The sequence below is a fragment of the Ranitomeya imitator genome, chromosome 1 (genome assembly GCF_032444005.1).
Source record: "Ranitomeya imitator isolate aRanImi1 chromosome 1, aRanImi1.pri, whole genome shotgun sequence".
Taxonomy (NCBI): domain Eukaryota; kingdom Metazoa; phylum Chordata; class Amphibia; order Anura; family Dendrobatidae; genus Ranitomeya; species Ranitomeya imitator.
Genome location: NC_091282.1, coordinates 466,103,753 through 466,128,527, shown reverse-complemented (window position 1 = coordinate 466,128,527; position 24,775 = coordinate 466,103,753). Strand labels below are relative to the sequence as shown.

The 24,775-nt window shown below is 45.0% G+C and overlaps 1 protein-coding gene across 1 annotated transcript in view; it reads left to right on the top strand.

The window, feature by feature from the left end:
- Positions 1 to 15,723: 15,723 nt before the first annotated feature.
- The window catches only part of FREM1 (FRAS1 related extracellular matrix 1), a 375,192-nt gene continuing 366,140 nt past the window's right edge, over positions 15,724 to 24,775 (top strand). The window contains exon 1 of the mRNA XM_069765123.1: positions 15,724 to 15,994. The gene's annotated coding sequence lies outside the window, so the exon portion shown is untranslated. The remainder of the gene's footprint in view (positions 15,995 to 24,775) is intronic.

Genomic DNA, 24,775 nt, shown 5'->3' with positions numbered 1-24,775 from the left:
GATCAGAACTTTATTTCGTCGCTGGATCACCCGCTGACATCGCTGAATCGGCGTGTGTGACGCCGATTCAGCGATGTCTTCACTGGTAACCAGGGTAAACAACGGGTTACTAAGCGCAGGGCCGCGCTTAGTAACCCGATGTTTACCCTGGTTACCATTGTAAAAGTAAAAAAAAAACACTACATACTTACATTCCTGTCACGTCCCTCAGCGTCAGCTTCCCTGTGTCCCCCAGTGTCAGCGCCGGCTGGCCGTAAAGCAAAGCACAGCGGTGACGTCACCGCTCTGCTTTCCGGCCAGCGCTTACACAGTGCAGGGAAGCTGACTCTGGGGGACGCGACAGGAATGTAAGTATGTAGTGTTTTTTTTTTTACTTTTACAATGGTAACCAGGGTAAACATCGGGTTACTAAGCGCGGCCCTGCGCTTAGTAACCCGATGTTTACCCTGGCTATTCGGGGACTTCGGCATCGTTGGTTGCTGGAGAGCTGTCTGTGTGACAGCTCTCCAGCGACCACACAACGACTTACCAACGATCACGGCCAGGTTGTATCGCTGGTCGTGATCGTTGGTAAATCGTTAAGTGTAACGGTACCTTTAGTCACAACACTAGATTTCCATACAGGTCCTGGCTGGTTGGCAACAGGACTGATAAGAATGAGTGCCTTAAGGATAACAAAGTCAAGGTTTTGGAGTGGCCATCACAAAGACCTGATCTCAATCCTATTGAAAATTTATGGGCAAAGCAGAAAGTCAGGTGCGAGCAAGGCGACCTACAAACCTGGATCAGTTACACCAATTTTGTCAGGGTAAATGGGCTCAAATTCCGAACAACTATTGTGAGGCGCTTGTGGAAGGATATCCCAAACATTTGACCCAAGTCATTCAGTTTAACGGCAATTGTACCAAATACTAATGAAATGTATGTAAACTTTTGACATTGCAGTAAGTAATAAAAATGCCTTAATAAAACATTCTCATTCTCTCATTATTCTGGCATTTGGCAAATATTAATAATTATAGTAATACAAATTGACCTAAAACGGGAAAGGTTTATTCTGATTTCATGTCAGATATTAAGAAAAACATGCAGATGTGTCTTTTTATATAGTGTATGTTTCTAGTTTCAACTGTATATCCAGTTCCATGACTTGGCTCTGACTAGAGTGTATTTTACAAGTGCTTCTCACAAAACTAGAACATCATCGAACAGTTAATTTATTTCAGTTCTTCAATACAAAAAGTGAAACTCAAATATTATATAGAGTCATTACAGAGTGATCTATTTCAGGCGTGTATTTCTGTTTATGTTGCTGACTATGGCTTACAGCCAATGAAAACGCAAAAGTCATTATCTCAGTAAATTAGAATAATTAGCAAAAACACCTGCAAAGGCTTCGTAAGCATTCAAAAAGGTCCCTTAGTCTGTTTCAGTAGGCTCCACAATCATGTGGAAGACTGCTGACTTGAAAGATGTCCAGAAGGCAGTCATTGACACACTCCACAAGGAGGGTAAGCCACAAAAGGTAATTGCTAAAGAAGCTGGCTGTTCACAGAGTGCTCTATTCAAGCATATTAATGGAAAGTTGAGAGAAAAGAAAAAATGTGGTAGAAAAAGGTGCGCAAGCAACCTGGATAACCGCTGAACCTGGAGTTTGGGAAGACCGTGTGTGATAAAGAATGCGAACCTCATGGTGGCCCTACACCGGGGCAACCCCACATACGTGCCTTGCATAGATCATGTCCTCAACCTGGTGGTACAGCAATTTTCCTGTCACTTTCCTGGCCTGGATGTGCTGCTGTAGAAAGCTCACTTCCAATGACAACATTGCACAAGTCATCACCTGTATCCAAGCATATTAATGGAAAGTTGAGTGGAAGAAAAAAATGTGGTAGAAAAAGGTGCACAAGCAACCATGATACCCGCAGCCTTGAAACAATTGTTAAAAAAGGCCATTCAAAAATTTGGGGAAGATTCACAAGGAGTTGACTGCTGCTGGAGTCATTGCTTCACGAGCCACCACACACAGATGTATCCAGGACATGGGCTACAAGTGTCTCATTTCTTGTGTCAGGCCACTCATGACCAATAGACAACGCCAGAAGCGTCTTACCAGAGCCAAGGAGAAAAAGAACTGGACTATTGCTCAGTGGTCCAAGGTGTTGTTTTCAGATGTAAGTAAATTTTGCATTTCATTTGGAAATCAAGGTCCCAGAGTCTGCAGGAAGAGTGGAGGGGCACACAATCCTAGCTGCTTGAGGTCTAGTGTGAAGTTTCCATAAACAGTGATGGTTTGGGGTGCCATGTCATCTGCTGATGTAGGTCCACTGTGTTTTATCAAGACCAAAGTCAGCGCAGCCGTCTACCGGGAAATTTTAGAGCACTTCATGCTTCCCTCAAGCTTTTTTTGGAGATGAAATTTCATTCTCCAGCAGGACTTGACACCTGCCACACTGCCAAAAGTACCAATACCTGGTTTAAAAACAACAGTATCACTGTGGTCGATTGGCCAGCAAACTCGCCTGACCTTAACGCCATAGAGAATCTATGCGGTATTGTCAAGAGGAATAGGAGAGACACCAGACTCATCAATGCAGATGAGCTGAAGGCTGCTATCAAAGCAACCTGGGCTTCCATAACACCTCAGCAGTGCCACAGGCTGATCGCCTCCATGCCATTGATGCAGCAATTGATGAAAAAGGAGCCCTGGTCAAGTATTGAGTGCATTTACTGAACATACATTTCAGTAGGCCAACATTTCGGATTTTAAAATCATTTTTCAAGCTGATGACCTTTTTTGGCTTACCCTCCTTGTGGAGTGTGTCAATGACTGCCTTCTGGACATTTTTCAAGTCAGCAGTCTTCCCCATGATTGTGGATCCTACTGAAACAGACTAAGGGACCTTTTTAAACACTTAGGAAGCCTTTGCAAGGATTTTTGTTAATTATTCTAATTTACTGAAATAATTACTTTTGGGTTTTCATTGGCTGTAAGCCATAATCATCAACATTAACAGAAATAAACAATTGGAATAGATCTCTCTGTTTGTAATGACTCTATATAATACATGAGATTAACTTTTTGTACTGAAGAACTGAAATAAATTAACTTTGTGATTATATTCTAGTTTTGCGAGAAGCAGCTGCAGTTCCTACTAATACTTGTTTCCTATGGCAAAAAGTAGTTTAAACTAGTTTAGCAGACTCCTCATGTCTTTAAGCTCTTAAGAACACAAAGTGCATGGTTATCTCTATCACTTAACCCAGGGGCGGACACAGACTGCAAAGGGCCCATGTGTGTTATGACCTGGTGGTTAGGAGCACCCGGAACGACCTGATGGTTAAACTCACACAGGACAAGCTCTGGGAAGTGGGAGCTCTGCCGACGGCAATCCCTAATCCTATCACACAACTAGAAATAGCCGTGGAGCGTACCTAACACGACCTAGACGCCTCTTCACAGCCTAAGAGCTAACTAGCCTGTTATGACCTGGTGGTGAGGACAATAATGGACCTGGTGGTTAAGAGCACACGGAATGACCTGATAGTTACTAATAATACAGGACAAGCTCTGAGACGTGGGAACTCTGCTGACCGCAATCCCTAATCCTAGCACACACACTAGAAATAGCCGTGGATTGCTCCTAACGCTCCCTATGCAACTCGGCACAGCCTAAGGAACTAGCTAGCCCTAAAGATAGAAAAATAAAGCCTACCTTGCCTCAGAGAAATTCCCCAAAGGAACAGGCAGCCCCCCACATATAATGACTGTGAGTTAAGATGAAAATAACAAACACAGAGATGAAATAGATGTAGCAAAGTGAGGCCCGACTTACTTACCAGACAGAGGATAGGAAAGGTAACTTTGCGGTCAGCACAAAAACTACAAAAAGACCACGCAGAGGGCGCAAAAAGACCCTCCGCACTGACTCACGGTGCGGAGGCGCTCCCTCTACGTCCCAGATCTTCCAGCAAGCAAGACAAAAATCAAAATAGCAAGCTGGACAGAAAAAATAGCAAACAGAGAAAAACAAGCAGGAACTTAGCTTCTGCTGGGAAGACAAGTCACAAGAACGATCCAGGAGTGAACTAGACCAATACTGGAACATTGACAGGTGGCATGGAGCAATGATCTAGGTGGAGTTAAATAGAGCAGCCAGCTAACGAATTAACCTCGTCACCTGTGGAAGGAAACTCAGAAGCCGCAGCCCCACTCACAACCACCAGAGGAAGCCCATGGACAGAACCAGCCGAAGTACCATTCATGACCACAGGAGGGAGCTTAACAACAGAATTCACAACAGTACCCCCCCTTGAGGAGGGGTCACCGAACCCTCACCAGAGCCCCCAGGCCGACCCAAATGAAAGGCACGAACCAGATCGGCAGCATGAACATCAGAGGCAAAGACCCAGGAATTATCTTCCTGACCATAACCCTTCCACTTGACCAGGTACTGGAGTTTCCGTCTCGAAATACGAGAATCCAAAATCTTCTCCACCACATACTCCAACTCCCCCTCAACCAACACCGGGGCAGGAGGATCAACGGATGGAACCACAGGCGCCACGTATCTCCGCAACAACAACCTATGGAATACATTATGGATGGCAAAAGAAGCTGGAAGGGTCAAACGAAATGACACAGGATTGAGAACCTCAGAAATCTTATACGGACCAATGAAACGAGGCTTAAACTTAGGAGAGGAAACCTTCATAGGAACATAACGAGACGACAACCAAACCAAATCCCCAACACGAAGTCGGGGAACCACACAGCGCCGGTGGTTAGCGAAACGTTGAGCCTTCTCCTGGGACAATGTCAAATTGTCCACCACATGAGTCCAAATCTGCTGCAACCTATCCACCACAGTATCTACACCAGGGCAGTCCGAAGACTCAACCTGCCCTGAAGAGAAACGAGGATGGAAACCAGAATTGCAGAAAAACGGCGAAACCAAAGTAGCCGAGCTGGCCCTATTATTAAGGGCGAACTCAGCCAAAGGCAAAAAGGACACCCAATCATCCTGATCAGCAGAAACAAAGCATCTCAGATATGTTTCCAAAGTCTGATTAGTACGTTCGGTTTGGCCATTTGTCTGAGGATGGAAAGCCGAGGAAAAAGACAAATCAATGCCCATCCTAGCACAAAAGGATCGCCAAAACCTCGAAACAAACTGGGAACCTCTGTTCGAAACGTTGTTCTCCGGAATGCCATGTAAACGAACCACATGCTGGAAAAACAACGGCACCAAATCAGAGGAGGAAGGCAATTTAGACAAGGGTACCAAATGGACCATCTTGGAGAAGCGATCACAAACCACCCAAATGACCGACATCTTTTGAGAGACAGGTAGATCCGAAATAAAATCCATAGAAATATGCGTCCAGGGCCTCTTCGGGACCGGCAAGGGCAAAAGCAACCCACTGTCACGAGAACAGCAGGGCTTAGCCCAAGCACAAGTCCCACAGGACTGCACAAAAGAACACACATCCCGCGACAAAGACGGCCACCAAAAGGATCTAGCCACCAAATCTCTGGTACCAAAGATTCCAGGATGACCAGCCAACACCGAACAATGAACCTCAGAGATAACTCTACTAGACCATTTATCAGGGACAAACAGTTTCTCCGCTGGGCAACGGTCAGGTCTATCAGCCTGAAATTTTTGCAGCACCCGCCGCAAATCAGGGGAGATGGCAGACAAAATTACCCCCTCTTTGAGAATACCTGCCGGCTCAGGAACACCCGGAGAGTCGGGCACAAAACTCCTTGACAGGGCATCAGCCTTCACATTCTTAGAGCCCGGAAGGTACGAAACCACAAAATCAAAACGGGAGAAAAATAGCGACCAACGAGCCTGTCTAGGATTCAACCGTTTGGCAGACTCGAGATACGTCAAATTCTTGTGATCCGTCAAGACCACCACGCGATGCTTGGCTCCTTCAAGCCAATGACGCCACTCCTCGAATGCCCACTTCATGGCCAACAACTCTTGATTGCCAACATCATAATTGCGCTCAGCAGGCGAAAACTTTCTAGAAAAGAAGGCACATGGTTTCATCACCGAGCCATCAGAACTTCTTTGCGACAAAACAGCTCCTGCTCCAATCTCAGAAGCATCAACCTCGACCTGAAACGGGAGCGAAACATCTGGCTGGCACAACACAGGGGCAGAAGAAAAACGACGCTTCAACTCCTGAAAAGCTTCCACAGCCGCAGAAGACCAGTTGACCACATCAGCACCCTTCTTGGTCAAATCAGTCAACGGTTTAGCAACACTAGAAAAATTACTGATGAAGCGACGATAAAAATTAGCAAAGCCCAGGAACTTTTGCAGACTCTTCACAGATGTCGGCTGAGTCCAATTATAAATGGCCTGAACCTTAACAGGGTCCATCTCGATAGTAGAAGGGGAAAAAATGAAACCCAAAAATGAAACCTTCTGAACTCCAAAGAGACACTTAGACCCCTTCACAAACAAAGAATTAGCACGAAGGACCTGGAACACCATTCTGACCTGCTTCACGTGAGACTCCCAATCATCCGAGAAGACCAAAATATCATCCAAATATACAATCAGGAATTTATCCAGGTACTCTCGGAAGATGTCATGCATAAAGGACTGAAATACTGATGGAGCATTGGAAAGCCCGAATGGCATAACCAGGTACTCAAAATGGCCCTCGGGCGTATTAAATGCTGTTTTCCATTCATCGCTCTGTTAAATACGCACAAGATTATACGCACCACGAAGATCTATCTTGGTGAACCAACTAGCCCCCTTAGTCCGAGCAAACAAATCAGACAGTAGCGGCAAAGGGTACTGAAATTTGACCGTGATCTTATTAAGAAGGCGGTAATCAATACAAGGTCTCAAAGAACCATCCTTCTTGGCCACAAAAAAGAACCCTGCTCCCAATGGTGACGACGACGGGCGAATTTTACCCTTCTCCAAGGATTCCTTTATATAACTCCGCATAGCGGCGTGTTCTGGCACAGATAAATTGAACAATCGGCCCTTAGGAAACTTACTACCAGGAATCAAATTGATAGCACAATCGCAATCCCTATGAGGAGGTAGGGCACTGGATTTGGGCTCATCAAATACATCCCGGTAATCCGACAAAAACTCCGGGACTTCAGAAGGGGTGGATGACGAAATAGACAAAAATGGAACATCACCATGTACCCCCTGACAACCCCAGCTGGACACAGACATAGATTTCCAATCCAATACTGGATTATGGACCTGTAGCCATGGCAACCCCAAAACGACCACATCATGCAGACTATGCAACACCAAAAAGCGAATATCCTCCTGATGTGCAGGAGCCATGCACATGGTCAATTGGGTCAAGTACTGGGGCTTATTCTTGGCCAAAGGCGTAGCATCAATTCCTCTCAATGGAATAGGATACTGCAAGGGCTCCAAGAAAAAAACCACAGCGCCTAGCAAACTCCAAGTCCATCAAATTCAGGGCAGCACCTGAATCCACAAATGCCATAACAGAATAGGATGACAAAGAGCAAATCAGAGTAACGGACAAAAGAAATTTCGACTGTACCGTACCAATGGTGGCAGACCTAGCGAAACGCTTAGTGCGCTTAGGATAATCGGAGATAGCATGAGTGGAATCACCACAGTAAAAACACAGCCCATTCCAACATCTGTGTTCTTGCCGTTCAGCTCTGGTCAAAGTCCTATCACATTGCATAGGCTCAGGTCTATGCTCAGATAATACCGCCAAATGGTGCACAGCTTTCCGCTCACGCAAGCGTCAATCGATCTGAATGGCCAAAGACATAGACTCATTCAGACTAGCAGGCATGGGAAATCCCACCATGACATCCTTAAGGGCTTCAGAGAGACTCTTTCTGAAGCCCGCTGCCAGCGCTCATTCGTTCCACTGAGTGAGTACAGACCACTTCCTAAACTTCTGACAATATATCTCTACCTCATCCTGACCCTGACACAGAGCCAGCAAGATTTTCTCTGCCTGATCCACTGAATTTGGTTCATCATAAAGCAATCCAAGCGCCAGAAAAAACGCATCAACATCACGCAATGCCGGATCTCCTGGCGCAAGGGAAAATGCCCAGTCTTGAGGGTCGCCACGTAACAAAGAAATAATGATTTTCACTTGTTGAACAGGGTCACCTGAGGAGCGAGGTTTCAAAGCAAGAAACAATTTACAATTATTTTTGAAATTCAGAAACTTAGATCTATCCCCAAAAAACAAATCAGGAATTGGAATCCTAGGCTCTAACATCGGATTCTGAACCACAAAATCTTGAATGTTTTGTACCCTTGCAGTGAGATTATCCATACAAGAGGACAGACCTTGAATGTCCATATCTACACCTGTATCCTGAACCACCCAGAGGTAAAGGGGAAAAGAGAGACAAAACACACTGCAAAGAAAAAAAAATGGTCTCAGAACTTCTCTTATCCCTCTTTTGAGATGCATTAATACTTTGGGCCACCTGTACTGTTATGACCTGGTGGTGAGGACAATAATGGACCTGGTGGTTAAGAGCACACGGAATGACCTGATAGTTACTAATAATACAGGACAAGCTCTGAGACGTGGGAAGTCTGCTGACCGCAATCTCTAATCCTAGCACACACACTAGAAATAGCCGTGGATTGCTCCTAACGCTCCCTATGCAACTCGAACAGCCTAAGGAACTAGCTAGCCCTAAAGATAGAAAAATAAAGCCTACCTTGCCTCAGAGAAATTCCTCAAAGGAACAGGCAGCCCCCCACATATAATGACTGTGAGTTAAGATGAAAATAACAAACACAGAGATGAAATAGATGTAGCAAAGTGAGGCCCGACTTACTGAACAGACAGAGGATAGGAAAGGTAACTTTGCGGTCAGCACAAAAACTACAAAAAGACCACGCAGAGGGCGCAAAAAGACCCTCTGCACCGACTCACGGTGCGGAGGCGCTCCCTCTGCGTCCCAGAGCTTCCAGCAAGCAAGACAAAAATCAAAATAGCAAGCTGGACAGAAAAAATAGCAAACAGAGAAAAACAAGCAGGAACTTAGCTTCTGCTGGGAAGACAAGTCACAAGAACGATCCAGGAGCGAACTAGACCAATACTGGAACATTGACAGGTGGCATGGAGCAATGATCTAGGTGGAGTTAAATAGAGCAGCCAGCTAACGAATTAACCTCGTCACCTGTGGAAGGAACCTCAGAAGCCGCAGCCCCACTCACAACCACCAGAGGAAGCCCATGGACAGAACCAGCCGAAGTACCATTCATGACCACAGGAGGGAGCTTAAAAACAGAATTCACAACACTAGCCCTAAAGATAGAAAATAAAGCCTACCTTGCCTCAGAGAAATTCCCCAAAGGAAAAGGCAGCCCCCCACATATATTAACTGTGAGATAAGATGAAAGTCACAAACACAGAAATGAAACAGGTTTTAGCAAAGGGAGGCCAGACTTACTAAACAGACTGAGGATAGGAAAGGTATCTTTGCGGTCAGCACAAAACCCTACAAAAAGACCACGCAGAGTGTGCAAAAAGACCTCTGCACCGACTCACGGTGCGGAGGTGCCACTCTGCATCCCAGAACTTCCAGCTAGCAGGGCAAGATCATGATAGCCAGCTGGACAAGGAAACAATGCACAAATAAATAACTAGCAGGAACTTAGCTTCTGCTGGAGTAGACAGGTCACCAGAAAGATCCAAGAGCGAACTGAACCAGTACAAGAACATTGACAGCTGGCATGGAGTAACGATCTGAGTGGAGTTAAATAGAACAGCCAGCCAAAGAATAAACTACGTCACCTGTGGAAGGAACCTCAGAAGCAGCAGCTCCACTCACAGCCACCAGAGGGAGTCCATGGACAGAACTCGCCGAAGTACCATTCATGACCACAGGAGGGAGCTCGATAACAGAATTCACAACACATGTGCAAGAAATCTTCCAGGCCCAACCTAGAGCGCAACAAAGTTATGTAAACATATAGGCAGGGGTGGGATTAAAATTTTTAACAAGTTCTGTGTTTGTGTGTAGGAAAACCACACCCATTTTTTAAGCCACACCCATTTACACACACCTTTTCCTCAAACATATACAAGTAGGGGCGCAGTTAAACCATACCTCCCAACTTTTGAAGAGGGGAAAGAGGGATAAAGTTTGAGGCGTGCGCAGCTGCAAATTTTAAGCCACGCCTCTGACCACACCCATTTCACAACTAGTCACACCCATATCCACATCCCAACCACAGCCATTTAGCATTGCTGATCACACCGTTTCATAAACAATAATTATAAACAAAAAAATATGGCCACACTCGATGCTCCATACTGTATAATGGCCACACTCGATGCTCCATACTGTATAATGGCCACACTCGATGCTCCATACTGTATAATGGCCACACTCGATGCTCCATACTGTATAATGGCCACACTCGATGCTCCATACTGTATAATGGCCACACTCGATGCTCCATACTGTATAATGGCCACACTCGATGCTCCATACTGTATAATGGCCACACTCGATGCTCCATACTGTATAATGGCCACACTCGATGCTCCATACTGTATAATGGCCACACTCCAAGCTCCATACTGTATAATGGCCACACTCCAAGCTCCATACTGTATAATGGCCACACTCCAAGCTCCATACTGTATAATGGCCACACTCCAAGCTCCATACTGTATAATGGCCACACTCCAAGCTCCATACTGTATAATGGCCACACTCGATGCTCCATACTGTATAATGGCCGCACTCGATGCTCCATACTGTATAATGGCCGCACTCGATGCTCCATACTGTATAATGGCCGCACTCGATGCTCCATACTGTATAATGGCCACACTCCATGCTCCATACTGTATAATGGCCACACTCGATGCTATATACTGTATAATTGCCACACGATGCTACATACTGTATAATGGCCACACAGTTACTCCTACACACGCAGCTCCGCTCCATACACCTTGCATATACACACACGGCTCCGCTCCGTACACCTCATACACACACAGCTCCGCTCCATACACCTCATACACACACACATCTCTGCTCCATACACCTCATAGACACACACGGTTCAGCTCTGTACGCCTCGTACACACACGGCTCTGCTGCATCCACACTAAACAACTCCTGACGACACACAAGCTTACCGTCTAGCACCATGATAGCACAGCAGAGTCCTGCAATACACGGAGGCCCCTGATCATGTGACTCCTGACTCCTCCCCTCCTGTGACCTCATCACAGGACCTGAGCAAGCTTCAGTGACTCACTGTGACTGAGAGGCCCTCCCCCTCCCTCCTCTCTTCCTGGTTCAGCGTCTGCTACCAGTCACCTCACCGCAGACCGCAGCAGTGACAGCCGGCTGGACAGCAGCATAATATATGCTAGCAGGTGTGGAGGGGGGCCCGTTTAACTGTCATATCACATGCGTGCAGCAGAGCGGGCCCCCCTGCTTCTCCTGTTAGCAGTAATACTGCCGCCGGCTGTCATTCACAATCATTGATTTGTATGCCTGTCAGGGGCCCCCTCCCGCTCTGGGCCCCTGTGCGGTTGCACAGGTTGAACAGGCGGTATGTCCGCCCATGACTTAACCAGTTGAACCAATCTACCTTTAGGAGGGTTTCATGATACAGTTATCTTCTCAAGCCCATCAAGGCTTGTAATTTCTCTGAATGCTTCATCACCTTGATACCTTCTAGTGTATATTTGTGCCTGCTTGTGACCTAGTGTGTAGGTCTAGGTACCGTTACACTAAACGATTTACCAACGATCACGACCTGGCCGTGATCATTGGTAAGTCGTTGTGTGGTCGCTGGGGAGCTGTCACACAGACAGCTCTCTCCAGCGACCAACGATCCGGGGAACAACTTTGGCATTGTTGAAACTGTCTTCAACGATGCCGAAATCCCCGGGTAACCAGGGTAAACATCAGGTTACTAAGTGCAGGGCCGCGCTTAGTAACCCGATATTTACCCTGGTTACCATTGTAAAAGTAAAAAAAAAAAAAAACACTACATACTCACATTCCGATGTCTGTGACATCCCCCGGCATCAGCTTCCCTGCACTGTGTAAAAGCGCCGGCCGTAAAGCAGAGCGGTGACGTCACCGCTTTGCTCTGCTTTACGGCCGGCGCTGACACAGTGCAGGGAAGCTGACGGCGGGGGACGTGACAGACATCGGAATGTGAGTATGTACTGTTTTTTTTTTTTTTACTTTTACAATAGTAACCAGGGTAAATATCGGGTTACTAAGCACGGCCCTGCATTTAGTAACCCGATGTTTACCCTGGTTACAGGTGAACACATCGCTATATCGGTGTCACACACGCCGATCTAGCGATGACAGAGGGGTGATCAGCGACCAAAAAAAGGCCCTGATCATTCCCCACGACCAACGATCTCCCAGCAGGGGCCTGATCGTTGGTCGCTGTCACACGTAAAGATATCGTTAGCGGGATCGTTGCTACGTCACAAAAAGCGTGACGTTGCAACGATATCGTTAACAAAATCGTTATGCGTGAAGGTACCTTTACTGATGCCAACACACATTATCCAAGACACATCATCCGCTGGCTCTAGCAACATTTAAGGAGACCTCTGGTTAAGGGTATATGCAACATAAGTACATTTCCTAGGATTCTAGCTGCACAGTGAAATAAAACAATTACACGTCAATCCTCAGAAGTAGTGCTTTTCTGTGGGAGCAGCTCTCTGGAACACTTGAGATATTCAGCACTGGGACCATGGTTTATTCTTCTTTAGGAACTGCAAACATTATCTTTTCTACAAAACCCATAGTTAACAAAAAGTCCTTTTTTTCAAGAACAATGAGTGTTTTGGTGAAGTGCAATAGATTTTGAAAACCATCACATTGCGGTACCCTAACGGCAGAAGGAGTCCACATTGCGAATTTACCGTATATAATCGAGTATAAGCCGAGGCATCTACTTTTGCCACTAAATACTGGGAAGACTTATTGACTCGAGTATAAGCCGGGTATGCATTATCCCCTTATCACTATCCTGGGATGCATGGAACCCCATCCCCATCCTTATATACATGGCTCCCCATCCTTGTATGCATGGCTCCTTATCCCCTATCCTTGTATACATGGTTCCTATAAAAAAAAATCCTACTTACCTTTCCTGTGTGCCCTCGCTGCATCTCTTTCCAGCGCCAGCAGCTCTTCCAGCCGAGCGATCACGTGTCCCCGCTCTTTAAAGTAATGAATATTCACTCAACGCCTATGGGAGTGGAGAGGGATGAATATTCATTATCTTAATGAGCGGGGGACACTTGATTGCTCAGCCGGAAGACTGGCACTGGAAGAAGATGCAGCGAGGGTACACAGGGAAGGTATGTATGTAGGCTGTGGCTGTAACTGAGCGCTATAAGAAAAATAAATATTTACTGCCAGCACAGTGGCAACATTGGATCTCCATACAGGTCCTGGCTGGATGACAATGGGACTCATACTCTGATATGGCAAAAAGGTTTGGCCTTGCTGTGATGGGCTCTGAAAAAACTATCTTGCAAGGTACTCAATCCAAGCAGCCCTTGTACCTATGCCCCACATCTAGTAGGGCTTGACTCTCTCCAACTGCCCATTGCCAACTGCTGACAATCTCTGGTCACCATAGTGACCAGACTATAGAGGATGTTGATCAGACATCCTCTAATACAGTCTCTTATTGATCCTTATGCCACTACCTGCTTGTCTCCAGTGGTATTACAGAGCAACAATTTACAGTTAATCAGACAGAATGACACCAGGCAATACATCAAAGCATGAATTATTCCAAAAGCTCCTGTGAATGCACACATGTTTGTAATGGCCCCTTCTGGGTCATTACAAATCTATTTTGTAAGCTTGCGAGCAGGGCCCTCATTCCTCTTGGTATCTATTTTGAACTGTGATTTCTGTTATGCTGTAATGTCTATTGTCTGTACAAGTCCCCTCTATAATTTGTAAAGCTCTGCGGAATATGTTGGCGATATAAATAAAATTATTATTTGTATAATTACCTTAAATAGTCTGTCATCCACTTCCATCTGCATGTCCTGGAATCCCACAATCCACTGCGCTGCAGTGGAAGTACGCCGACAGCCATATTGGAATACCCAAGTGATGGGTATTCCAATATGGCACCGGAAGAAAGGAGGAAGAAAGTGGATGCAGCTGTGCATCAGGTAACGCGCCAACTTGAGGAACCTGGGCAGCCTGGTGGACAGGGCATCGGAACTGCTGACCAACTGCTGCAGGAGGTCTCATCTGCTGTGTGGTGTGCTGCAAGCCCCTCTGTGCGATGCTGCTGGGCATCAGGTAACGCGTCAACTGCGGAGCCCGGGCAGCCTGGTGGTTGGGGCGGTGGATGGGGTGCTGGGCACTACTGACCACCTGCTGCAGGGGTTCTCATCTGCTGTGCGGTGTGCTGCAGGCCCCTCTGTGCACAAATATTTTAATGCAGTCTTGTCACAGTAACATGAGACGTTTCGGTCCTTTATGGACCTTCCTCAGTCCGACTGCCGTAATAATAGAAATATATACAGTGGGATGTATAACTGGAAGAATAACTGTATACCATGGAGACAGGTCTCAGCAGTGAATTGCTTTGTTCAAGATGAAGATGTAATGTTTAGCGTCTGTCTCTCCTGCATCAACGTGGCGGACACCACGCTGGTGCAGGAGAGACAGACGCTAACCACTACTTCTTCATGTTGAACAAAGCAATTCACTGCTGAGACCTGTCTCCATGGTATACAGTTATTCTTCCTTCCAGTTATACATCCCACTGTATATATTTCTATTATTATGGCAGTCGGACTGAGGAAGGTCCATACAGGACCGAAACGTCTCATGCTACTGTGACAAGACTGCATTAAAATATTACTGGATTGCAAAAACTAAGTTGAGTGCCAAGTTTATATTATCACATATTGGGCCTGAAAACCTACTTGTGCACCAGTAGTGCTACGATATACTCTGTATCACCTCTGTGCACAAAGGCAGATGGTGAAAATAATGTAGGAAGCGAGGAAATAATGCAGGAAGTGGGAACATGATGCAGGAAGTGGGCACATGGACGAGAGATTCTCAGTGCTGCAAAGCCTGCCCCCATTGGGAAGTCACCACCCTCCCGATGCGATAGCATCGGGCCTCCATCTAGTACACTAATAAATTCCTAATGTGTACACAATAGGGACAGGCACTGCCGTTCCTAGCAAACTAGTGAGATGGTACTAATATGTTTAGCCTTGGCACACTAATGTGTTCAAATAACTTTATTAAGTCATTTTACAAACCCTTGTGCACCAATCACGTCCACCATTACACCTTGTCTGTCTCCAATATGACCTGTTTTTATAATGTAGTCAGCCTTGTCTCCCATTTCGAACAACCCTGAGATTTCAGCAAGAGACAGGACTATCCTCCTTTTCTGCTCCAGTCCAGTGCATTCTGTCCTGCTCACAGTTAATCTTGCACTTCATCATCCACTGCTGGGATTCCTCAGAGGTGAGATGGCGATAACCTTAGTGTGTGTAGGATGAATGTGATGCTGAACCCTTGTAGCATGGGAATCTGCAAAGTCTGAGCACATAAGTGTGGGAGTGGGGTTTCCAGCTGTGTCATTTGAGGAGGGGAAGTAAACTTTACAGCTGGCAGCCTGTAGCAGCAAGACCTGATAAAGCCCAGATCTCATTAACAAGTGCTCTGTGGGGTCCCAGCAGACTGGTGCAGTAAGAAGCAGGGCAGGCTGCCAATGACTTCTCTGCTTTTAGTGTAAACATTTTATAACATTGGTGTAAGTGCTCTTATCAGCGTAATCCCAAGATTTCTCTTCCCTGGACATTCTCAGCTAAAGTCACTGAGGGGCAAACAAGAAGTTCAGTGCTGAGGGAACTTGTACTGCTCAACTACAAGGATTCTCGCAGTAACTTCGGAGTTTTAATATCTTCCTATACAAGGAAAACTGTAAGTGTTACTGACTGTATGCGGACTTTTCGATTGCCTTACTATGTAGACTTCTTCGTAGATTTTCTGCATTGTGGGAATTTAATCTAATCACTATGGAAAGATGTTGTTCTTGTTTTCTATATCTTTTCTTTTGTTGCATAGAATAACATACGCTAGAATAGTGTATATTATATATTCTATAGATTCTCTAATGCATGGATTAGTTATTCTTCACTCGCCACTGCTCGAATGGTGCCACCGTACTCCATAGTAATGTTGTAACTGTGACTTTATTTATGTGCCCAAACCCAACCAAATGACATGCTGTTTATGGGCTTGTGCACATGGCCGTATTTTCAGACCGAGTGAGATCCGACAAAACATCAGCTCACACTCAGACCAATGTTATGCTATGGGGGTGTGCACATGTTCAATTTTTTCTTTGGACCTCACCGGTCTGAGGGAAGAATTTCAGCATGTTCAAATCTGATCCAATATTCGGTTCGCACTCGGCCATGCAAGTTAATGAGTCCATGGAAACCATGACATCTGAATGCAGTTTGATCTCCACGGACTGACAGAGTGGAGAAAATGGAGACATTTTTTTTCTCCATCTTCTCCTCATCTGAGAGAGTCAGATCACACTATGCTCAAACTCTGATAAGAGTGTGATTTTCATTATTGACCCAATTCCCGTGGGTGAGAGAATATACGGTGTACGATGTACGATGTACTATTGATTCAAAAGTATTCCACACTCTGGCTGTAGAATTTATTTTATCAACTTTCAGAAAAGATAAATACTCCTTGATTTTCAATACACTTTGTCCGTCTGTCTATAAAGATTTTGTATTTCCCCATTAAAAATATTTAGACTGAGCTGCGAGCCACTGCTGTCTTCACCTCTTCATCAAATGTGAATCTTCTTCATTGTTGGGCTTCTTTCAAGGGGCCAAACAGGCGATAGTCCAGACCAACAAAATCAGTTCATGTATACACTCAGTGTTGTCATGTGTCATGGATGGGCATCCGTCTCCTTCTTCATGGCTGACACTTTCCTTGAACTTCACAATCCATTCACACACACTTCTTCACAACAAAGCACTTTCTTCATGCTGTGCACAAAGTCTTCCAGAAATATCAGCACCAGACACCAATAAGACCACACAAACCGAACCTCTGCGCGCTGCTCTTCTTTTGTGGGGCAGTCATTTTTTCCCGCACCCCAGAAGGAAAAGACCTGATGAACACATTCATTCCTGTGGAGCAGTAAGACAGTGCCAACAGCATGATATATTGGATTCACCCTCATATTACCGAGTCTCAGGGGCGTAACTATAATAGGTCTAGATGCTGCAATTACACCCAGGCCCTGTAGACTAGGGTGACCCACAAGGTCCCTTTGTCCCATATGAAAAGACTAATACTATTAAAAACCTGTGTTTGTTGGAGGCCCTGTTGAATATTTTGCAATGGGTCCAACATGCTTTAAGTTACACTGCTGCCCAGTCTTGTGGGTTTCTTCTAGTATGCAATTTTGCAATATTTTACATTTAAATATATTCTTGACTTTAAACAGTTTTAGAATAAATCTGTACTATTTTTTTGACACTTGGAAGCAAAAAGTCAGAACATGATATAATGATGTATTCACTTGGTGCTGTATCAAGTCCATGAACATTTAATCTCATCTGTTTTAGTCCTGCAGCTGATTGATTTTTACTTCACCACAAATCTTGTGTTCCATAAAAAGGGTGACGGGTGGTCTTTAAAGTGTTTCTCTCCTATGATTGCTATCTATTTCATCATATACAATTATACAACTTTCTGACTGGCTTACTGTTTTATATTTGGTCCCCAAGTCATTATATTGGAGTCTACACAGGACCACATAATGTAAACTGTAGGCCATACAAACAGTAATCTATCCTGGCTCCCTTGTAAACATGGCCAATCTGTACAACTAAACAGGCAAGCTGTGAGGGCGGTGAGATACGTGGCCAACAGATACCCTTGGCGCTGCTAATCATCCAGGGAAACAAGAGGTGGATAGGTTAAAGCTTAACCTGCCAATTCTTGTTTCCCTCAGCGATAGACATTAATAGACAGTCAAGGTGCCCCACATAATGATACTGCAATATAAGTGAATTTTCATTAGATTTCCATTCTTTTATTCCTTTTCTATCACCTAATGTAGTTGCCCTTTTTTAAAGGGTTTAAAGATGGTGAAAATAGCAGACATACTAATACTCACCCTCTCCAGGTTCAGTGATGCCTCTCTAGCGCTGCTCTGATTTTTGCTCACAGGCTGCTGTGGTGACCTAATGTCTGTAGAGCATGTGACCAGTGCAGCCAATCACTGGTTTGTGCCATCTGCATAGACAGAATTGCTGAGCTCAGTGATTGTCTGCAGTTATTATCTGTGCTGTAGTTGCAACATTATTGCTCCAGTCAACAAATACCAGAGAACTGATTGAGAGGCATCCCTGGGTTAGGTGAACATTGTTATGTATGATATTTTCAACATCTGCAAGACTATAAAGTAATAAAAAATATTCCTGGACAACCCATCTAAGGTAATATGTTGCCTTGGCTTTGCAAAATGGATTTTGGATGATAGATTTCCTCTAACAAGGGACACTGATGCAATTATCATGATATTTAGCACATTGCCTAAACATACACAGTAAAATGAGAAAAATCAAGTGAAACCTTATACAGTATATTATAACTCCCCTTAGCAGCAATCACCTCCACCAAAACTTTCCTGTAGCAGCAAGTATGATGTTCACAATAATGTTGGACCCAAATGTGTATCAGCTCATTAATATTTTTGCAAAGCCTTGCATGAACAGCCCTCTTCAAATCATAACACAAGATCTTGATAGAGTTAAGGTCAGAACAAGGCCGTTGTAAAACATTTTTTTTCTAATATTCTTTGGCTGTTTTACTTACTACTTACAAACTTTGGGTAATTGACTTGCTTCATCATCCAACATCTTTTCAACCTGAAGCCACAGACTGCTGGCCTTGCTACCCTATGGTTAAATTTTGATACACCTGAAAATTTATGCTCCTCTCAAATTGAGATTCTGGTTTGGCTTTCATCCTAAGTCATGTGATAAGGCTTGTTAAAGGATCAACATTGACTGTTAGGATTGCTACTTCCAATAGGTGGCACTTGAGCTCTAGTCCTCTTCCTCTCTGAAGAGACAATTTGCATGTTTCCCTCAAGGCATTCAGACCCTGGGGCAAAGAAGAAGTCCCGAACCATGATGCTCCCTTCAGCAGGCTGCACAGTTAAGGCCCCTTCACATTAAGCGACGCTGCAGCGATACCGACAACGATCCGGATCGCTGCAGCGTCGCTGTTTGGTCGCTGGAGAGCTGTCACACAGACCGCTCTCCAGCGACCAACGATGCCGGTATCTACTAGTTGTCAATGGTTCGTTTCTTTGACATAAACTTCAACCCTCAGAGACCTTCAATGAACAAGTTGTTCTAAAAGCAACCATTTATAAGATAACCAATGTTGCTGAGTAATGGGGGTGATGTTCAATATCTTTCATCACAATTCAGAAAGAATCTTTTAGATGTATCTCAACAGTTCAGGTCAGTTTATAGCCCAGTAGCCCAAAAAAAACGACAAATAAAACAATATACAGATTAGTGATTAATGGTACTCATATTAAAACATAGTAAAAATAGCATTCTCTGTGCGCACGCGATTGCCGCCAGGTGTTCAGCGAGTCTGACAGCTGACACCCGGCTCTCACTGCCAGGAACTGTGCAGTTTAACCCATTAAATACTGCGATCAATATCGATTCTGAACACCCACGAGTATATTAACCAAAATAAATCTTTGTTAGTTGAATAAAATTAAACAAGGTACATATTAACCCCTCCACAACATGCGCTGTAGATGTACGGCGCATGTCATGTCACTCCCCTTCATTGGGGCTCCAATGCTGAGCAGACATCCTTCCTGTTTTGAACAGCTGACATGTGCCCCTAACAGATGCGGGTGGATTCGTGATCCACCCGTGGCTGTTAAACTGTTAAATGCCGCTGTCAATCGCTGACAGTGGTGTAGGGGGATTATATATTATGTTTATACCTTTGCCTTTTTCTTTCGTCCCGATGCCGTATATTATCAGTGTTTGTGGCTCAGTGTATATCACTACAGACTTGCAGCGCTGGAGTCCTGGGTTCAAATCCTACCAAGGACAACATCTGCAAGGAGTTTATATGTTCTCCCCGTGTTTGCATGGGTTTCCTCCAGGTACTCCGGTTTCCTCCCACATTCCAAAGACATACTGATAGGAAATTTAGATTGTGAGCCCCATCGGGGACAGCGATGATAATATGTTCAAACTGTAAAGTCCTGCGGAATATGTTAGCAATATATAAAAATAAAGATTATTATTATTTGTTACCATATGATGGTACTGCTACACGATTTAGTGTATTACCACTCCTATACAATGGTACTGTTACACTGTTATGTGTATTACCATGTCTGGCTATATGTATATATGTGTAATGTTATGCTGTTGTAATGCTGCTATGTATAGTGTATAGGGTAAGTGCAGTTATTGAATTGGCCACTAGATGGGGCATTATAGTGTACAGAGCTTCCAGCTATGGTGTAGTGTAGGAAATGGTTAACATAGGAGGAGCTGCTGTGTGATAAGGTTAGGAACGTTTCCTGGTACATGGAGAAGGGCCCGGAAAACCGAATAGTCCACATGGGCTCTAGGCCCAAGACACAACAGCAGTCACTCAACATTTAAGAAGAAGAAGAGAAGTATAGCCATTCAGAATCTATAGGACAGAAGTATGGTGTCAAGCAGCAGGTTTGCAGCAGTTCATAGCTGGAAGAAGGAAGCAGTCTGGAATGGTACAGGGCGCAGATTGTTCAGCATGTGCATGGGTCGATCCTCTTAGAACTGGTGCGAAACGGACTAGAGAATCCCAAGGCATAGTGAGTCTGAACAGGGAGAACACTGCAGTACCGCCTATGGTGCTATTACCCCGTAATGTACTGGAGGATGTGGAACTGAGTGCAGGGAAAGATCAGAATGAAAACTGCATGGGACTTGTTGTTGTTGTTACTGACAAGAATGTGCTGCCAAGTTGTTCATGTAAAGTTTCACATGTTGCATTTGAACTGGACTGTGTTTCAATTCTTGTGAAGTCAGTTGCAGAAATGCCTCAGCACCACAGTGGTATCCCTGATGGCGCAGCGGGAGAAGACACAGGTATGCTGGTGAAAGAATGCTGTTTTCATATAAGCAGAGGCCATGGCAAAGATACACCTGAGTGTTTGGCCGTGACTATGGCTCTGGCACTCCCTTGCACTGGCACTTAATGTGATCACGCTGGAAGCGCGTCACTAATCCCACCCATCAACGCCCGTGTCACATGACAGCGGATCGCTGAAGGGATGGCATGAAAACCTGGGGTCTGCAGCAGACCCCTGTGGTTACCTGTTGTGAATTCTGTTGTCGGGCTCCCTCCTGTGGTCATGAATGGTACTTCGGCTGGTTCTGTCCATGGACTTCCTCTGGTGGGTGTTTCTGAGTTTCATTCCACAGGTGAAGAGGTTAATTCGTTAGCTGGCTGCTCTATTTAACTCCTCTTAGATCTTTGCTCCATGCCACCTGTCAATGTTCCAGTATTGGTCTAGTTCACTCCTGGATCGTTCTAGTAACCTGTCTTCCCAGCAGAAGCTAAGTTCCAGCTTGTATTTCTTTGGTTTGCTATTTTTCTGTCCAGCTTGCTATTTTTATTGTTTTCTTGCTTGCTGGAAGCTCTGGGACGCAGAGGGAGCACCTCCGCACCGTGAGTCGGTGCGGAGGGTCTTTTTTGTGCCCTCTGCGTGGTCTTTTTGTAGGTTTTTGTGCTGACTGCAAAGTAACCTTTCCTATCCTCGGTCTGTTCAGTAAGTCGGGCCTCACTTTGCTAAATCTATTTCATCTCTGTGTTTGTATTTTCATCTTTACTCACAGTCATTATATGTGGGGGGCTGCCTTTTCCTTTGGGGAATTTCTCTGAGGCAAGGTAAGCTTTATTTTTCTATCTTCAGGGCTAGCTAGTTTCTTAGGCTGTGCCGAGTTGCATAGGGAGCATTAGGCACAATCCACGGCTATTTCTAGTGTGTTTGATAGGATTAGGGATTGCGGTCAGCAGAGTTCCCACGTCCCAGAGCTCGTCCTTTATTATCAGTAACTATCAGGTCATTCCGTGTGCTCTTAACCACCAGGTCCATTATTGTCCTGACCACCAGGTCATAACAGTACAGGTGGCCCAAAGTACTAATGCATCTCAATAGAGGGATAAGAGAAGTTCTGAGACCATTTTTTTTTCTTTGCAGTGTGTTTTGTCTCTCTTTTCCCCCTTTACCTCTGGGTGGTTCAAGACACTGGTGTAAACATGGACATTCAAGGTCTGTCCTCTTGGATGGATAATCTCACTACAAGGGTACAAAACATTCAAGATTTTGTGGTTCAGAATCCGATGTCAAAGCCTAGGATTCCAATTCCTGATTTGTTTTTTGGTGATAGATCTAAGTTCTTGAATTTCAAAAATAATTGTAAATTGTTTCTTGCCTTGAAACCTCGCTCCTCGGGTGACCCTGTTCAACAAGTAAAGATCATTATTTCTTTGTTACGTGGTGACCCTCAAGACTGGGCATTTTCCCTTGCGCCAGGAGATCCGGCATTGCGTGATGTTGATGCGTTTTTCCTGGCGCTTGTATTGCTTTATGACGAACCTAATTCAGTGGATCAGGCAGAGAAAATCTTGCTGGCTCTGTGTCAGGGTCAGGATGAAGCGGAGATATATTGTCAGAAGTTTAGAAAGTGGTCTGTGCTCACTCAGTGGAATGAATGTGCCCTGGCAGCAATCTTCAGAAGGGGTCTCTCTGAAGCCCTTAAGGATGTCATGGTGGGGTTTCCCATGCCTGCTGGTCTGAATGAGTCTATGTCTTTGGCCATTCAGATCGATCGACGCTTGCGTGAGCGTAAAGCTGTGCACCATTTGGCGGTACTATCTGAGCATAGGCCTGAGCCTATGCAGTGTGATAGGACTTTGACCAGAGCTGAACGGCAAGAACACAGACGTCGGAATGGGCTGTGTTTTTACTGTGGTGATTCCACTCATGCTATCTCCGATTGTCCTAAGCGCACTAAGCGGTTCGCTAGGTCTGCCACCATTAGTACGGTACAGTCGAAATTTCTATTGTCTGTTACTCTGATTTGCTCTTTGTCATCCTATTCTGTTATGGCATTTGTGGATTCAGGCGCTGCCCTGAATTTGATGGACTTGGAGTTTGCTAGGCGCTGTGGTTTTTTCTTGGAGCCCTTGCAGTATCCTATTCCATTGAGAGGAATTGATGCTATGCCTTTGGTCAAGAATAAGCCTCAGTCCTGGACCCAATTGACCATGTGCATGGCTCCTGCACATCAGGAGGATATCTGCTTTCTGGTGTTGCATAATCTGCATGATGTGGTCGTTTTGGGGTTGCCATGGCTACAGGTTCATAATCCAGTATTGGACTGGAAATCTATGTCTGTGTCCAGCTGGGGTTGCCAGGGGGTACATGGTGATGTTCCATTTTTGTCTATTTCATCTTCCACTCCTGAAGTTCCAGAGTTTTTGTCGGATTATCGGGATGTATTTGATGAGCCCAAAGCCAGTGACCTACCTCCTCATAGGGATTGCGATTGTGCAATTAATTTGATTCCTGGTAGTAAGTTTCCTAAGGGCCGATTGTTCAATTTATCTGTGCCAGAACACGCCGCTATGCGGAGTTATATAAAGGAATCCTTGGAGAAAGGCCATATTCGCCCGTCGTCATCACCGTTAGGAGCAGGGTTTTTGTGGCCAAGAAGGATGGTTCTTTGAGACCTTGTATTGATTACCGCCTTCTTAATAAAATTACAGTCAAATTTCAGTATCCTTTGCCGTTGCTGTCTGATTTGTTTGCTCGTATTAAAGGGGCTAGTTGGTTCACCAAGATAGATCTTCGTGGTGCGTATAATCTTGTGCGTATTAAACAGGGCGATGAATGGAAAACAGCATTTAATATGCCCGAGGGCCATTTTGAGTACCTGGTTATGCCATTCGGGCTTTCCAATGCTCCATCAGTATTTCAGTTCTTTATGCATGACATCTTCCGAGAGTACCTGGATAAATTCCTGATTGTGTATTTGGATGATATTTTGGTCTTTTCGGATGATTGGGAGTCTCATGTAAAGCAGGTCAGAATGGTGTTCCAGGTCCTTCGTGCGAATTCCTTGTTTGTGAAGGGGTCAAAGTGTCTCTTTGGAGTTCAGAAGGTTTCATTTTTGGGGTTCATTTTTTCCCCTTCTACTATCGAGATGGACCCTGTTAAAGTCCAGGCCATTTATAATTGGACTCAGCCGACATCTGTGAAGAGCCTGCAAAAGTTCCTGGGCTGTGCTAATTTTTATCGGCGCTTCATCGCTAATTTTTCTACTGTTGCTAAACCGTTGACTGATTTGACCAAGAAGGGTGCTGATGTGGTCAATTGGTCTTCTGCAGCTGTAGAGGCTTTTCAGGAGTTGAAGCATAGTTTTTCTTCTGCCCCTGTGTTGTGCCAGCCAGATGTTTCGCTTCCGTTTCAGGTTGAGGTTGATGCTTCTGAGATTGGAGCAGGGGCTGTTTTGTCGCAAAGAAGTTCTGATGGCTCGGTGATGAAGCCATGTGATTTCTTTTCTAGAAAGTTTTCACCTGCTGAGCGTAACTATGATGTTGGTAATCGTGAATTGTTGG